Here is a 16,354-nt window from a genome sequence, read left to right as displayed (position 1 = left end):
AAGTTAGAAGGATCAAATAACCGTGCAGATAACACGATATGTTAAAACAGAATAAAAGTGGACATAAGTGAAATGAGGGAGAAATTTTGTATATCACAACTGAGAACTTAAATTTAAGGAAATATCACAAGACCCAGATGACAGGGCATGTAGGGAAAGGAAGGAACTTGAAAATGTGTGTATTTATTATTCTTTTAGTTTCTAAACTTTGTGTTTTATATTGGGGTATAGTCAATTAACAATGCTGAGATCGTTTGAGGTGAACAGTGAAGGGACTCAGCCATACATATACAAAGTTCTAACCTTGAAAGGAGAATGTCGTGGGCTGAGTTTGTCCCCAGAAAGGTGGTTCAAGTCCTCACTCACAGTACCTGTGACTGGGATCTTATTCAGAAATAGGGTCTTTGCAGGTGCACCCCAGTTAAGATGAGAATCACACTAGATTAGGATGGGCCCCAGACAGTATCTGGTGTCCTTATTATGAAGAAAACATTTGGGGAATTTCCTGGTGGTCCAGTGGTTAGGATTCTGCACTTTCTTGGCCAAAGGCCCACGTTCAATGCCTGGTCCGGGAAGTAACATCCCCCAAGCCCCACAGTATGGCCAAATCAGAAAACAACAACAAAAGTAAAATAAACAGAGAGAAAGGAGACATTTGGATGCAGAGAGACGCAAACATGCAGTGGGGAAGGCCAGGTGAAAACGAGGCGCAGACTGGAGCGTTGTAGCTGCAACAGGAACTTCCAGGCTTATTGGCAACCGCCAGTGGCAGGAGAGAGGCAACTGGTTTTCTCCCACAGAGTCCCGGGAGAGAGCAGGGCCCTGCCAGCACCTTGCTTTCAGACTTCTAGCCTCTGGAGGGGCTTCCCTGGTGGCTCAAATGGTAAGGAATCACAAAGAGTTGGACATGACTGAAGTGACTGAGAGTGCACACACGTACGTCACATATCCCATTTTGCTGGTTCATTCCCACCAGTGGACACTTGGACTGCTTTCACCTCTTGGCTCACAGCTCTCAAGTTGTACATCTTTTTTTAGTCGACAGTTATGGTGACCAACGAAGCAACCCAGAGTGGACTTCCTTCCTTCAACTGGACTCCACAAGGAACTGGAGCTTTGGTACCAGCAGTGGCCCCTTGAGCCCATCTGCCTCCTCGGGGGTAAGTCTCTCCTGGTTCTTGGGCTTCCTTGGTGGCTCAGCTGGTAAAGAATCTGCCTGCAGTGTGGGAGACCTGGGTTCCATCCCTGGATTGGGAAGATCGCCTGGAGAAGGGAAAGGTTGCTCACTCCAGTATTCTGGCCTGGAGAATTCCATGGACTGTATAGTCCATGGGGTCGCAAAGAGTTGGACATGACTGAATGACTTTCTCTTCACTTCACTTCACCTCCTCTTGGCTATTGTGAATAGTACTGTTATAAGCATAATATTCTTTCTTTTTTGAAGTTCAAAACACACTTAGAATAAACATCTTTTTTTTAAAGTCATATTAGATAAAATTATCCTAAGATATGAAGAGGATGCTAAGTAGAAAGTTCAGAGTGGTTGGTAATTTGAGGCAGGGTTGAAAGGCCAGGGGAAGAAATGGGTAGAAAGATGATGAGAGTTATAGTCCTGCAGCTGACCAGACACTTGTGACTCCTCATAACATTATGATAAATGCATAAGCAAATATATAAAAGACAATGCATGAATCTTTTTATTGATTCAATTGTCTTCACCTGAGTTTCACTAGCAAAACAATTGAGACAACTCCCCTCTGTGGCGTGCATCCATTTGCAGGTGCTGAGGCAGCTGGTAAATAATTTGATATGTTTTAATTCACAAAATTCAGAGTAAATTGCTTTCTATTATTTTTTGAATCACTTTAATAAGGTATAATTGTTATACAATATTTGGAAGCAATGCACTAAGGTATAGTGGTTATACAATTAACTGCACATGTATAAAATAAACAATTTGATGTGTTTTAATATATTTATACACCCATGAAACCATCACCACAATCAAGCTAACTAACACAGCTGTAATCTGTAAAAGTTTTCTCCTGCTTCATTGTGACCCTTCCCTTCTGATTCTAACCATCGCCTTAAGCAACCATTCTGCTTCCTATTCCAAGAGATTTGTTTCTGTTTTCTAGAGTTCTCTATGCATGGAATCATACCACAGACTTTTGTTGGCTGGCTTCTTTCATTCAGAATCATTGTTTAGAGAATCATGCATGATTTCTTTTTATTGGCAGATAGCATTTAACTCTATAGTTCTACCACAGTTTCTTTACCCATTCATCTTTTTAATTTTAGTCATCTTTGTAAGTGAATAATGTTGTATTGTAGTTTTAATTGGCATTTCCCTAATAACTAATGAGAGTGAGCATCTTTTCATGTATCTTTGCCATCTATATATTGTCTTTGTTGAAGGGTCTGTTGAAATCTTATGTCACGTTTTTCAGTCAAGGTTTTTTTAATTATTGAGTTTTGATAGTTCTTTAAGTATTCTAGGTACAAATCTTTCATCAGATATATAATCTGCAAATATTTTCTCCCAGTCTGTAGTATGTGTTTTTTTGCTAAGGGTATATTTTGAAGAGCAGATATTTTCCTTTTTGTTTGTTTGTTTGTTGGAATTTCTTTTTTTTTTCATTTATTTTTATTAGTTGGAGGCTAATTACTTTACAATATTGTAGTGGTTTTTGTCATACATTGACATGAATCAGCCATGGAGTTACATGTATTCCCCATCCCGATCCCCCCTCCCACCTCCCTCTCCACCCGATTCCTCCGGGTCTTCCCAGTGCACCAGACCCGAGCACTTCTCTCATGCATCCAGCCTGGGCTGGTGATCTCTTTCACCCTAGATAATATACATGTTTCAATGCTGTTCTCTCGAAACATCCCACCCTCGCCTTCTCCCACAGAGTCCAAAAGTCTGTTCTGTACATCAGTGAATCTTTTTCTGTTTTGCATATAGGGTTATCATTTTATTTTCGATGTGTTTTGGGTATCATATTTAAGAAATGTCTGTCTACCTAAGGCCACATGCATTTCCTCATGTAGTTTTTCTAAAAGTTTGATCATTTTAGGCCTTAAATTTAGATCTTTGATCCACTTTGAGTTAACTTTTGTATATTGTTCAAGGTATGGGTGAAAGTTGATTTTATTTTTTGCATTTATTTTATTTTTGCATTGTATCCAGTTGTTCTAGCACCATTTGTTGAAAACTGTCTTTTACCACTAAATTGCATCTGTATCTTTTTTTTTTTTTTTTGGCCATACTGCATGTCATATGGGATCTTAGTTCCTTGGTGAGGGATTGAACCTAGATCCCTTGCAGTGGAAGCACAGAGTCTTAATGTCTGGACTACCAGGGAAGTCTCTGTGTCTGCATCTTGATTGAAAATTGGTTGTTGGTATTTCTGTGGATTTATTTCTGGACACTTTAATCTGTTCTAGTGATTTGTTTATTTTATTCCAGTACCACTGTCTTGGTCAATATACACAGACAGAAATAACATACTAAACACCAATAAATGCAACTTAACTGCCAGTTGACTTCCTACTTCCTAATAGTTACACTGAAAGCCAAAGGTAGTGGTAAGATATATTTAATGCAATAAGGAAAAAAAAAAAAAACTAAGAGTTGTATATCTACAAAAATTATCTTTGAAGAAAAAGGGTCAAAAAAGCATTTTCAATCAAACCAATATAAAACTGTTGGGTAACAGTAGAGGGGCCCCCACTAGAAGAAATTCTAATGCCTGTTTTTTAGGAAAAAGGAAAATGATCCAAGGTGGGTGACCTAAAATATAAGAATAAATAAAGAGAAAAAACAGTGGTAAAGAAGCAAACATTAGTCAATGTGAACACTAATAATGTCTAATTTGAGTATTAAAAATAAAGTAATATCAAAATTGAAAGAAAAAGATGATCAAAGTAATGTTTCAGTGTTTTTATATTACTCAGGAAGAGAGGAAAGATATTAGTGAGTTGTTAAATATGCTTATTAAAATATCTAGAGAAATCTATAAAGATTGATTAAAAAAAGAGACATTAACTGGAGTGGAGAGGAGAACTGTTTCATTCCAAAAGACAAGACTAGAGGTAGCAAATCATTGAAAAGGCTGGAGAAGAGAATGTATAAAATAATACAGGAGAAATAACTATAAATGCTATATATTTAAAAAATAAATATAAAGATACTATATACTATCTAGAAAAAGGAAAGATTAGACTTTTTAAAAAATTCAGCTGTATTCAATTTTTAAAGATACACCTAAAGCATAAGAACTCAGAAAAACTAGAAGTTCAAGATAAAAAGTGGTATACTCACTAAGATAAAGCTGGTGTTGCTATATTTATACCAGCTACAAAATATTTTAATGCAAAACTCATTACTGATAATAAAGAGGGTTCCTGCATAACATTAAAAGATTCAGTTAACTAAGAAATAGAACACTCTCTATGCTTCTAGGAACTTAATACCATAGCCTCAAAATAAGTGAAGCATATATTGAGAAGTATGAAGAAAAATTAACAACCCAGCATGATAGTGGGAGATTATAACGCTCATTTCTCAATATTTCACAATAAATGTCTTTATTCCTTCAGCAAATATTTATTGAGCACCTACTACGTTCCAGCCCTGAAGGAGGAAATGGCAACCCACTCCAGTATTCTGGCCTGAAAAATCCCATGGGCAGAGGAGCCTGGCAGGCTGCAGTCCATGGGGTTGCAGAGCATCGGACACGACTGAGCGACTGAACACGCACTGTGTACTAGCACTGAGAATACAACAGTGGATAAAATAGGCAAAAATCCTTACCTTCAAGAAACTTTGATTCTAAGGTTAGATAGAGCAACAAAAAAATCAGTACGGACAAAGAACATGTGAACAGCACAATAAAAAATCTTTATCTGATGGACCTGTGTGGAACATGCAAAACACAATGAATACTGATTGTTTGCCAGGTTATAAACTCAACACACACACAAAATCTAAGAATATTATACAGACCATGTTTTCTGACTACTATATATTAAGCTAGAAATCAAAACTAAAACTTGCAGTAAAGATTTTTCTGTCATTCTGTAAAGCTAAAGATGTGCATATTCATTTACCCCATAATTACACTCTTAGGTTTCTACCTTTGAGAAAATCTGACACGTGAGCCAGGACGTATGCACAAAAATGCCCAAGAAGCTTTTATTGTTGCTGTGTAGTCACTAAGTCATGTCTGACTCTTTTGTGACCCCATGGACAGTAACCTGCCATGGGATGTCCCAAGCAAGAATTTGGAGTGGGTTGCATTTCTTTCTCCAGGGGATCTTCCCAACCCAGGGATTGAACCTTCATCTCCTGCATTGACAGGCAGATTCTTTTTACCTCTGAGCCACCAGAGAAGCCCCCCATAGATGCTATACCTGTTTTTAAACTAGACGATTGGCAATAGTTTGTCCAGAAACAAATGTTTACCTGCAAAAGATAGGTTAAAAATAACTGTGGTCTATTCTTATAATCAGTAATAGACATTTATGAATGACAGCTGCTTGAATCCATATAGATGCAAAACTCAAAAGGTTATTTTCATGTTATTTCAGCTAGACTAGTTTGAAGTTATGTACTTACTATAGAATGGCATGACTTCATGCTGTGTGCAAATGTGATGAGGGGGAAAGAAAAGTAAGGGCAGGTAAAACCCAGAATTCAAGATTGTAGGAAGGGGTAAGATCAGGGAGGTACTCACAGATGATGAGCAAGGTTTCCATCTTTCTACCTAGGTACTGGCTACAAAGTGTGGCATGAATGATGGCCTCAATGATCTCTGTCCCCTGGTGTTACACCTGTGATTATGTCACTTAATATTGCAAAAGGATTTTATAGTTGTAATTAAGGTGACTAGTCAGTTGATTCTGAGTTAATCAAAAGGGAGATTGTCTGGGTGGTCTAACCTGATCACTTAAACTCTTTACAAGCAAAGCATTTTCCCCAGCTAGTTGCGGGGAACAGGAAGTCAGAGATTCAACACATGAGAAGAGTTTGATTGACATGTCATTGCTTTTTTGATGACAGAGGGGGCCACATGTCAAAGAAGTGAGGACTTAAATCCTACAGTTGCAAGGAACTGAATTCTGCCAAGAATAAGCTTGGAAAACGACTCTTCCCCAGAGCCTCCAATGAGAATTAAGCTTGGCCATAACCCTGATTGCATCCTTGTGGCAACTTCAGCAGAGAGCCCTGTCCAGCCATGCTGGACCTCCATACAGAATTGTGAGCTGATAAAAGGGTGCTGCTTGTGGTAATGAGCAGTAGGAGACCAATATACATAGGCATTTATATTGTTGGACTTGTACCTTTTACTTACGCTATAAATTATCTTTTATTTATAGCATAAAAGTGTGATTTCATTCTTTAATAATGTTTTTAATTTACAGAATTAAAATTTTTTATTTTTATAGAGACAATTGAAAGATAGCACTGTGTGAGTGTAAGGTGTTCAAAGTGTTGATTTGATACATTTATATATTAAAGAGAAAGCTAATAATTGACTTCATATATTATACAATATTTTATACATTATTTGTATATAATTATTTTAAATATAAGATAATACATATTATATTATATCTTATATATTATATAATAATTTATATATTAAAGAGAAAACTGCCTCTTGACTTTACAGGACCTTCTGAACAATGCAGGTGATGGGGCTAGTTGTGTGTGAAAAGAATTTAAAATTTTGACCTACCCAATAATGACAAAGTGTCTTCAAGACAAATCATGAATCATGAGCCATGTCCAAGACCATTTTTATGATAAGTCTTTTATTAGATTGCATAGTTACAATACAAAGATTATAACACTAAGCCGAAAATGCAGACTGCTATTTATGGAGGCCCAGAATTTGGGAAATGGTTCAGTCCTGTTTATTCTATGTAATGATGTTATTGTTGCACTAAACTTAGGGGTTGTAAAGCGATTCTGTATGTTAGTTCAAGTGTGTAAATATTTCTGTTATGGCATCCTTATGTACACTGACCATGAATATTTTATTTTATAGTGTGCTTGAATTAAATCCGTTTTAACCAAAGAAGGCATTTGAACATGGAGTAAAATTGGCATGACTGACTGTATCCTGACCCTATCAAGCATGGAATCACAACTAACAACATACATGAAACATGATCAAAAACCCTGGAGGCTTAAGACAGCAACTCCATTGACTCCAACAGGCACTTCAACAGATTTTAACAGATGTGAGATGAATGACACAAAATAAATAAAACCTAATGTGAATAATCAGCCACAAGATGGCATTTGAATACTAATGTATTTAAAGTTTGGGGCAGTAACTTAAACACATGGTTATTTTAATCTTTTCCTTTCCCTGGTCACTGTTTCTGAAATTGCCATGTAAGAAGATCACAACTTTATTTTCTCTATAGCCTAAGTCATAAACATTTATTTATCAGCTTACTTTTTATCTCTTGTGATGGTTGATTTTATGTGTCAATTTCACTGGGTCATGAGGTGCTCAAATGTTTGGTCATTTTCTGTGTGTTTCTGTGGGGGTATTTTTAGATGAGATTAACATTAAATTGGTAGACTTAAGAAAGCAGATTGCTCTTTATAACATGGGTGGGCCTCATCCAATCAGTTGAAGACCCTAACAAGGTTGATCCTTCATTACTTTTTTTTTCCCCCTTCATTACTTAAGAGAGAATTCTCCTCTTTGATGACCTCAAAACTGGAACAGAAGTTCTTCCTGGTTCTAGAGCTGCCTATTGGTCTTCAGATTCAAACCAGGACATTGGCTCTGCAGATTTTAGACTTGCAGTCTCCATAATTCCATAGGCCAATACTTAATTATCTATCTATCAGCTACCATATTGGTTCTGCTTTTCTGAAGAGTACTACTATATCTCTCAATTTATTGTTAATTAACTGCCCACTAGAGTAGAAGTTCCATAAAGGCAATAACTTTGTCTTGTGCTATTATATTTCTAATGTCCAGACCAGGTCATAAAAATTATGCAGACAACCATTTGTTGAGTGAAAGCATCGTGGCAGGGGAGCAATGATGCATGTAGATGTTTTGAGGGTGGCACTGAAGGGGTACAAATATGTCAGCTTTAGAAAATGGTATCTTTGGGTGGATGTTGAAATCATGCCACAGTGATATGAAAAATAAAATGGAGGAAAATTTTAAGAGAGTCAAGGCATGTTGCTATTAAATGGGGAAGTTTATGTAAACACTGCTCAAAGGAAGGGATAATCTATTTCTGAGTTTTAAACATTGTTTATAGGCATCTGGAAATTATATACGTTGGTAACAAAATTTGAGACTGTTCTACTGAAATTTTGGCCAGCACCAAAGTCTGCAATCACACGTTTCTGTTGCCCTAGAGACCCTCAGTCTCACCCACGTAATTCAACTGAAAGCAAATCATAGAGAAATCAGTGTCAATTATGATTACAAATTTTGGTTGCCGTTCTTTGGAAAAGATGGAGGGGATGGGAATCAAGGGAGTGAATGAAAGGGAACTTTGTAAATGTTTTGTTCATGGTGATCAAGACCACGAATGTGAGTTGAGGGGATCAGGTGTCATGCTTGGGAGTTGCAAATTCTATTGCAAACCACCATGCCTTAGTGCAGTGTTACCATGATAATGTAGGTAAATTCTCCATCACAACCAGTCTTACAAAGATTTTTTTTTAATTGAATGAGAACTCTATCCTGTGTCACTGACTGCCTTAGTGGGCTGAACAAAGTGAGGGTACAGTCAGGCAACAGCACTATTTCTTTTCTCACCACTGCCTTTTAACCAAGTCTCCATCACCTCCCTTTTCTCTGCTCATTGATGACAACTCAATCCCATGCTTTTCAGTTCACTTGCAGCTGTGAGAACTGCCACATTTCCAGACACTAGAAATCCAGTCCAGTATAACACAAAACTCAACCTCGCCTCCAGGTCCAGCCCCCTCTCTCCTTGCTCTCCAGCCCCCCAGGCCTGGTTCAGGAATGCACAGCAGGGTGGGGTGGAGGGCTGTGCTTTCATTAACACTCCACCTTGATCTGGCACTCTCCTCCCCTCACTAACATTCTCCTAAGTGGAGGTGGGACAAGGGAGGAGGAGAAGAAGTTAGAGGAAAAGGGGCAGAGTTCTCTTCACATAGAGGGTACTCTTTATAGCTACAGTTCTCTGCAGTGTCCAGTTGCCCTCTGTCACGTGCTTAGTTGTGTCCGACTCTGTGACCCCGTGGACTGTAGCCCACCAGGCTCCTCTGTCCATGGGATTCTCCAGGCAAGAACACTGGAGTGGGTTGCATGCTGTCCTCAGGGGATCTGCCCAACCCAGGGATCAAACCTGTGTCTCCTGCATTGGCAGGTGAATTCTTTACCACTGAGCCACCAGGGAAAGCCATAAATCTTTTAATTTTTGCCAAGTATATAGGCCTCAAACTGTATCTCCTTCCTCTAGTTTGAAAAAAATTATAAATGAAATTGAGCATTTTTTATGGCTAACTCAGTCAGTAGAGCATGAGACTCTTAATCTCAGCTTCGTGGGTTTTAGCCTCACATTGGGCGAAGTTTTTGGCCTCCCTCATGGCTCAGATGGTAAAGAATCTGCCTGCAATGCAGGAAACCTGGGTTTGATCCCTGAGTTGGGAAGATCCCCCGGAGAAGGGCATGGCTACCCACTTCAGGATTCTTGCCTGGAGAATTCCATGGAGAGAGGAGCCTGGCGGGCTACAGTCCATGGGGTCGCAAAGAGTCGGACACAACTGAGCAAAATTTCACTTTCTATATTACATTCAAACTTCTATTTCTTCTAGAGTGAAGGGATACTTTTTCCTTTCTTACCTTTCTGTTCTGACTCTGGAAGTCCCATTAGGTCACGGTTAGTACAGCCTGACTGAGATGTTTAACACTCAAGTTTTTCAAGAGCCTGTCAAGTGGCATTACCTCGTGGCAAGTTACTGCCCTTAGCGTGGTTTTATCCACACACAGGGGACGCTTTTTGTGCAGACAAGCAGTTGTACACTGTCAGTCAGGCTAAGATTACCTAGTGCAGTTGGTGTGTGGGCTGGTGGGCCTGAGCCAGGCAGAGGTGTGGAGGCTGCTGTGTGGGGAGGGGTTTCAGGCTGAGGCTGGTGCAGCATATCCTTGGTTCTCACTGGAATAGAGTCTTCAGGAAAGACTGAGGTGAGGTTAGACCTCCTCAAGCATTGGCAATGAAAACAATGTTTGCATGCATGCATACTGTTGCTTGTTATGTCTGACTCTTTTGCGACCCTGTGGAGAGTTGCCTGCCAGGCTCCTCTGTCCATGGGATTCTCCAGGCAAGAAAACTGGAGTGTGTTGCCATGCCTTCCTCCAGGGGATCTTCTCAATCCAGGGATCAAACCTGCATCTCATTGTGTTTCCTGCATTGGCAGGCGGATTTTTTACCATTAGCACCACCTGGGAACAATGTTCAGTGCTATTAAACTGCAAAGGAGCTGCATTCTACCTGTGCCACAGGGCACTAGGCAGACTCCAGGCTGACGTGGTTACTGGGCCCAGGTGAGCAGCACCGGACCAGTTTGCTCCAAAAGGCACTTCCCATTAAGGCCAAGGGAGGGAGTGTCTGTCCTCAGACTGAAGAGTCACCCCCACCACGTGGTGTCCATTTAGCTCTAGATTGGAGTTGCCAGATTGAGCAAATGGAGATACAGAATGCCCAATTAAATCTGAATTTCAAATAAACAAAAACAAAAATTGAGTTTCTAAGTATATCCCACACAGCATTTGGCATATGCTAGAAAGTATCTCTTGTTTATCTGAAATTCATATTTAACTGAGGATACTATCGTATTCGGTTACTCTATACTAGATCTATCAATTATACATGCTTTTAACATAGCTGTAGATGCCCGGACCGAAACTGTACAGCTTATTGTATGAAGGAGCGGACTAAATAGAAGCATGATTTTCACCAGGGCTCTAGGAATCCAAACACAGTTAGCAACAGCAATCTAGCTGAAACAGAAATGGGGAATGAAACCCATTTCATTCAAACCAATGGAGAAACCACCCCTGGAGGTGAGTTTCAAGGGCGTCCACACAAGAGTCCCTGTAGCACAGCATTGAAGATGCCCCTTCATGCCGACAGAGAGACAAATGAAATGTTTCTTGTACTTATTCTCCAACGCATTCTTCTTTTCTCAGAGCAAATTCTAGGAAATGGGTTTATGTAAATGTTGTACAAGTCTTCCTAGCAAAATTCTTGTTAGCTTACCTTCCAGTTACCTTCCAGAAAGAATAAATTATGGAGCCTGGATAAGAGAAAGAAAGGAAGGAAGGACGAGAGGAGGAAAGGAGAATGAAAAGATGCTCAATATCAGTAGTTATTAGAGGAATGCAAATCAAAACTACAATAAGGCATTATCTCAAGTCGGTCAGAATGACCATCAACAAAATATCTACAAACAATAAATGCTAAAGAAGTTGTGGAGAAAAGGAAACCCTCTTTACACTGTTGGTGGGAATGCAAATTGGCATAGCCACTCTGGAGAACAGTATGGAGGTTTCTCAAAAACATAAAAATAGAGCTACCATATGATCCAGCAATCCCACTCCTAGGCATATATCCAGAGAAAACCAGAATTCAAAAGGAGGCATGCACCCTATGTTCACTGCAGCACTATTAACAATATCCAGGTCATGGAAGCAACCTAAACGTCCATCGACAGAGGAATAGATAAAGAAGATGTGATACATGTATACAACTACTCCTCGGCCATGAAAAGGAATGAAACAGTGCCATTCACAGAGATGTGGATGGACCTAGATATTGTTATACAGAGTGAAGTATGTCAGAAAGAGAAAAACAAACATTGTATAATATCTCTTATATGTGGAATATAGAAAAATGGTCCAAATGAACTTATTTGCAAAGCAGAAATAGAGTTCCAGATATAAAGAACAAACTTATGATTACCAAGGCTGGAAGGGTGGGGTAGGATCAGTTGGGAGATGGGGGTTGACATATATACATTACTATGTATAAAGTAGATAACTAACGAGAACCTACTATAAAGCTCAAAGAATTCTACTCAGTGCTCTGTGGTGATCTACATGGGAAGGAAATCTGAAGAAGAGGGGATACATGTGTAGGCACAGCTAATTCACTTCGCTGTGCAGTAGAAATTAACACAACATTGTAAAGCAACTATACTGGAATAAAAGTTAATTAAAAAAATTAAAAAAATGTTGAGATAGTTTTACCTTTCTTTGAACACACTGGACTTTTTCAAGAGAGGCTAGTTCAACCTGTGGTTCAAGGTGAACCACATCTTTCAGAGGGCCCCCAGGCTGCAGGTGCTGACCAATGCTCACTCTACGCAAGCACTGAGGACCGTCTAGTGATGGCAAAACCAGACATTAGGGAGAAAGAAGAATTTGTTTGGATATTTAATACAAAAGGACAAATGCTTTTGGATATTATCTTTTTGGACTGTAACTTAAGAATTTTGGATTTTGATCTCTTTAGGATTTAATCTTCAAATTTTAACTTCTCAAGATGAAATTCATAATAGGATAAGGTTCCTAGTCAAACTTGAAGTAGCACTATATTATTGGGAATTTACCATTTAACTTAAATAATAAGGGATTTAATACAAACACATAGTGGATTATCTCCATTTCATTGAAGAACCTCTAACAGCATGGGTGGATATAATTAGGTTGGAAAATATAGAAGAGGAAGTGAGTATTCAGCTTTGAATACAGATTGCCATAAAGAAAATAATTTATATATTTAAACTATTCTAGACTGTATTAAGGGCTTCCATGGTGGCTCAGTAGTAAAGAATCCGCCTGCAATGCAGGAACCTCAGGAGAAGCAGGTTCAATCCCTGGGTCAGAAAGATCCCCTGGAGGAGGACATGGTAATCCGCACCAGGATTCTTGCCTGGAGAATCCCATGGACAGAGGAGCCTGGCGGGTTACAGTCCACAGGGTCGCAAAGAGTCAAACATGGCTGAAGCAACCGAGCACACACACAGACCACATTAAAGGTGCAAAGCTTGCTAATTAATTTTATGATGCTGGCATAATCTTAATGTCAAACTCTGATATAAAAATAACAGATAAAGTTATACAGCCAGTTCTTGTTATTTGCAGTAATTATGTTCTATAAAGTTGTCATTAACACAGGGAGAAATATCTGGTTAGGCTCCTGCGAGCCTCTGGTCATAAAATTTTCTCAACTTATAGGTGCATAACCTTGTTTTATGTATGTTTATGTTTAGAGAAACCTTGTTTAATATATACTGTTGGCTCATTGGGCTCCCCAGGTGGTTCAGTGGTAAAGAATCTGCCTGCAATGCAAGAATTGTAGGAGACTTGGGTTCGGTCCCTGGGTCAGGAAGATCCGCTGGAAGAGGAAATGGCAACCCACTCCAGTATTCTTGCCTGGGAAATCTCATAGACAGAGGAACCTGGCAGGTTACCATCCCTGGGATCGCAAAGAGTCAGACAGAACTGAGCAACTGAGCATGCACACACGTTAGTTCATTAACACTGACCTCACAGCCAACTCAGACCTATGACTCATGCCTGCGGAAAGCCTTTCTAATATACAAATTTTCTCTTCAAGGCACGTCACAGCTTTTTTGCACCTTGGCACATTGGATGACACTTCAACACTATGCTCAGGTACCATTTTAAATAGCAAAATCACCAACAAAAAGAACAAAAATGCAAAAGTAATGCACTCAATACACCATGAGAAGGATACGTTTATGAATAAGCTGACATAGAAAGGCTGAATGTTGCCTTGTTCAGCCTCAGCTGGTTGAACAAGTTCCCAGTTCTCAGCTGGGAACTTGCATATCAAGTGATTCAAATTTTTTGCCACTTTGCACATGACTATGAATGACGGAGAAGCACAGCCATACTGATTTGAGATTACAAATATATTCTAGTAAGTAGGTGAGTTTACAAATATGAGATTTGTGAATAATGAAGATTGTTATTAACTACATGGCAAAGTTTCATTCATATTAGCAACAAAGTTCTCTTTGTGGACTAATAGCCCAAATGAAGATAATCATAAAATAGTATTCAGTTCAGTTCAGTTCAGTTCAGTCGCTCAGTCGTGTCCGACTCTTTGCAACCCCATGAATCGCAGCACGCCAGGTCTCCCTGTCCATCACACATTAGAGGGCATTAGACAAGATCTGGATACATGGAAAGGTCTTAATCTCAGATATTTCTGGATGGGAAGACTTAATCACACAAGATGTAATTCCAACCAGAATTTCAGTGGGCAGTTTTTTAGTGCACAAAGTATTTTAAAGTTTTTATGTAAAAATCCATATGTTAGAGTTGCCCCCAAATATTTAGAAAAAAATAGACTATTAAATTTTACTATGAAAGTATTGTAAACAAAACAGTGTAGCATAGGCACAGGAATTTAATAAAAGTTTAGAAACAGATCCTTGGGACTTAATATATGACCCCATGGTATCCCAGCTTACTGGAGACCAATGTGTCATGTTGTAGATGGCATTGTCCTGATGGACTTCACAGATAAGAAGAAATAAACAAGACCCGAACCTCACATAATATACACAACAATAGATTTAAGATGGATGGGTTAAAGTTCTTGATCTTTTTAACTAAGTATTTTTAAAGAAAATTTAAGATACATACTTTATAAACTTGAGTGGCGAAAGCCAGAATCCATTAAGAATTGACTCCCTAAAAATTAAAAAAATCTCTCTGTGTTAAAGGACAAGATTAAGAGCAAAAGTAAAAGACAAACAAGTCTGTGGGGAAGAAAAATTATTAACACATGTGAGAGACCAAGTGCTAATGTTATTCAGCTTTTGCAGATTCGTAAGAAAAAGAACCTAATATGGGTGAGAATAGGCATTCACGAAACCAGAAGACACATGAAGATATGGTCAACCTGACATACAAAAGTGCAGATAAAAAGAATAAGATCATTTTATAAAGGGCACATGTATATGCATGGCTGAGTTCTTTCTCTGTCTACCTGAAACTATCACAACGTTGTTAACCGGCTGCACCCTGATACAAAATAAAAAGGCTTTTTTTTTAAATAAATAAAATTTTTAAAAAGATTATTTCATGCTCATCAGAGTGGGGAAGGGGAGGAGAACTAACCTGTGCTCACAGAAATGTGGGAAAACAGATGCTTGTATCTACTCCTGGTGGAAGGAAGACTTGTTATTGTAAGTTTTGAAAATAATATGACAATATTTACTGAAATATCAAATGTCCATGCTTGTTAACACTCTTAACCCATTCTCAGTGACTGGAGGAATCCACCCTCTGGAAATTGAAGCAGCATTTTAATTTATATTAATAGATATTTACTTATCCCTTGCTACATTGTTTATAACACGAAGAGACTGGAAACACTGCCCACAGTAAACAGTGTAGTGGAACCATGGAATAGTCTGCATCTGTGAAAAAGAATGTCTGTAGGCTTTTTATTTTAATGGAGGGGCTCTTTCCCAAGATTATGCCTTTAAGAACTTGTGAGATCTTGCTCTAAATTTCTCTAGAAATTCCCTTTGCCTTGCACTGCTGGCTGAGCCCCAGACGGGATAGTATTATGGAAAAATTGTGTTTGTGATCCTGCATTTAGTAGCAAAACAGGTGTCCCTCTCTGGGGCCACCCACACGATCCTGCTTATGTACTTAATGGGTTCACGGCTTCCCCCCAGACCCCAGGAGGCAGAGGAAATAGCGTCATCCTTCTACCAAACCATTTGGGTTTCACTGGCCCTGGTGTACGCTGTTCCATATCCTTAGCAACATGACCACTTGGGTGGAACCATGTTAAAAAGTTTTTCTCTTTTTCTCAAATGATTTAAGAAAACTCTGGGGGAGAGAGTAGGTGGGGATAAAAAAACACAATATGGGTTTTTCAATAACATCTTGAACTTATAACTCTGTGAAATGTTGTCTTTGAGCCAGTAATGAAACCCACATTGCACCAGTGGCCTTGATGTTGAACAAAGAGGGGAGGACCATGCATTACTGTCCCTCGGAGCTCTGGGCTCCTCGTTGTGCTCTTGTTCCTTTTTGAACCTGAAGATGCTTTCTGGAGCTCCCATTGCTTTTGTGACATTTCTCCTGCAAAGACCTGGTTTAGAAGTTCAAATAGTGCTTGACTGTATGTTCCATGCCTGCCACCCATGCAGCGTGAATAACTTTTGGGGATGCATGTCCCTGGCCTGCACTCCCCAGTTTGGGTTGATGAGAATTCTCCCAGAACCTAAACCTTTGCGATCAGCCCAGTACAATAGCAGTCTTAAAAATAGTAGGGGTCACAG

General features: G+C 39.1%; 1 long non-coding RNA gene across 1 annotated transcript; it reads left to right on the top strand.

Annotated features, from left to right (window-relative positions):
* Positions 1-1,010: 1,010 nt before the first annotated feature.
* Positions 1,011-8,193, top strand: LOC122448591. Its single transcript, XR_006271686.1, has 3 exons — positions 1,011-1,160; positions 6,068-6,265; positions 7,059-8,193. It is a non-coding gene; the product is annotated as an uncharacterized LOC122448591 (long non-coding RNA).
* Positions 8,194-16,354: the final 8,161 nt, after the last annotated feature.

Source organism: Cervus canadensis, chromosome 10 (genome assembly GCF_019320065.1).
Source record: "Cervus canadensis isolate Bull #8, Minnesota chromosome 10, ASM1932006v1, whole genome shotgun sequence".
NCBI classification, from domain to species: Eukaryota; Metazoa; Chordata; class Mammalia; order Artiodactyla; family Cervidae; genus Cervus; species Cervus canadensis.
Note: the sequence above shows the minus strand (reverse complement) of the source record. Positions and strands in the feature narration are given on the sequence as shown.